This window comes from Mus pahari, chromosome 6 (genome assembly GCF_900095145.1).
Source record: "Mus pahari chromosome 6, PAHARI_EIJ_v1.1, whole genome shotgun sequence".
NCBI classification, from domain to species: Eukaryota; Metazoa; Chordata; class Mammalia; order Rodentia; family Muridae; genus Mus; species Mus pahari.
The window spans coordinates 102,509,904-102,512,258 of NC_034595.1; positions in this window are offsets into that span (position 1 = coordinate 102,509,904).

Below are 2,355 nucleotides of genomic sequence, written 5' to 3' on the forward strand. Positions count from 1 at the left end.
CATACAAGTCTCAGAAAATAAACAAAACTCACAAGGCTTAGGAAACTCCTAAAGATTACAAGACTCACAAGATTACATGAACAGTTGCAATTAATGGGTAGAGGAAAGTTTCCCCCAGCCAGCCTTCCTGCAAGTCACTCAGAGATCCAGGGACATTAGTCTTGTGAGGGTCATCTATGCACCAGCAACGCAGGTCTGAGTCAGACATATATTCCTTAGTTCATAATGCTAGACCAGGGCCGTGTTGTACTGGTCTGTCCTCAGTGACCTGTCTGACTGGCTAGATAGTTGTTTACACAATACCTGGGTAAGAGGATGCCCTCCCCACTGGCACCACCCACTGCTCCAAACCACCAACCTTGCTCATCCAATACCAAGCAAGAGCAGCAGTAGCAGCAGCAGCAGCAAAAACATCAAATTTCATGGGCAACACGAGAGTCAATGATCTAGCCATCTTAGCGCTCACAGCAGCTTCAAGCACTGTCACAGATGTCACTACAGTCCATCTCCAATATATTTTCCTCTCTTACCCCCCTGACTAAGTAAATCAGTCATCTTTTAGCACCCCCAAATTGACCCTTCCAGATGTCTCATGTAAACGGAACTGTGCAGCTTTTGTCCCTTTGTACCTGGCTCTGTCACTCAGGTACATGTTATAGCTAGCCCGTGAGCTTCGGACCTTTCCTGCTCTGGGTCGTTTGGAATATCACGGTGGAATCTGTGTTGCTTTTATCATTCTGTCTGGTCATTGGGCATGCTTTACCAGGAATGAGTCATCACTATCTAACCGAAAGATCTATTGCTCAAAGGGGCCAGTGGGTCACCTCCTTTGTCATTCACACTGGACTTGAGCAAGGCAACACCAACTTCACAGGACCCATCAGGCTCCCAAGCCCTCTGCTCACAGACTGATCCCACCCCTGGGCCCCAATGGCCAGGGCTCCTCCTCCAAGCCACATCCCTGTACTATAACAGCTGTACACACTGCAAGAACTCCTATCAAGGTGATGCTTTTGTACCAAGCTGTTAGAAAACTGAAGAGGCAGCCTGGCCTTGTCCTTGGGAACTCGCCTTCCCACTGGGAGGCAGACTTACAACTCTGGCCAGACTGTCATAAGACCCACTGACATAAACAAAGGGAGCCTTAGGAAGCTAGCAAGAAGGTGGTGGGGCACTTGCTGGGCCCATGGAAGATGTCGAACAAGAAACAGCCTTGTTTGGATGTGAGAAAACAGTGTGGTGCCTGAGGCAGAGTAAAGGCAAAGATGGAGGTGAGGAAGATGACGGGGATCGGGGAGCTCTGAGTCTTCAGAAAGCAGAGGGGAACATAAGCTCATGACAGAGACCCACGGGGTGGCCAGTCTGAGTCGGGACCAAAGTGGAGCAACAGGGAAGAGCAAAGCAGGGCAGGGCTAAGCTGGGTCTTTGAAACTCAAGCAGCTCTTGGAAGACCCTGAGACATCAGATGATGCAAACCAAGTATGACTCCGGGAAAGAGAGGTGGAGGAAAGCTGAGGTAACAATATGACACCCAGTGACTCTGGAGAGAGGTTCCCTTCCTGTCAGTGATCTTCAGAGGAGGAAGCTCATCTGAGACAAAATGTTCACCCATCATTACGGGTGAGGAAGAGCCAATCTGAAAAGATAAGAGGGGCCCCCAGGACCCCACATTCCCCTGCCTCTCCTGTCTCCTGCCTTCTGTCTTTCTGTTCAGGGTTTTACTGCTTACTGACCAAAAGCATTTAGTGTTCATTATAGGAAAATTCTATTACTAGGCCCCTCTGTGTCAGTGTGAAGGTGCTATCTATATCAATCCAATTAATTAGATAACGAATGGAGTTTTCCAGCTCTCTTCTCGCCAGCATAAATAGGATTCTTGGGAAGAGATGGCTCTCACTTCGATCTCAAGCCTCGCGCATCCTGGCTCACAGGGAAGGCTGTAGGCTTCCCAGGGAATAGGAAATAAATTACCAGGGTTTCTAAACCATGCCTGCACCTCGGAGTGGGAATGGGGGAATCCAGCCCAAGAAACACTCGGGAGGTCCACCTGGCTGGCACAATCCAGCCACACCAGCCCACAGGGGAGGCCCTAACTGGTATCTACATCTCCCAGCTGCTACTGAGGACCAGTATAACAATGTCCCTGGCTGTCTTATTACTCCCTGCCACCATGTCACTCCCTGTCACTATGTCAGGAGAAGATGAAGAGCTATATTCCTGGGTTCAAATTCCAGTTCTAATGCCATTAAGCCTGGGAAGTCCTGTAGTCTTGCAGCCCTTTCCCTGCCTGGCAAAGCTGTGGTACGGGCTTTAAGACTCTCTGTGTGTGTGTGTGTGTGTGTGTGTGTGTGTGTG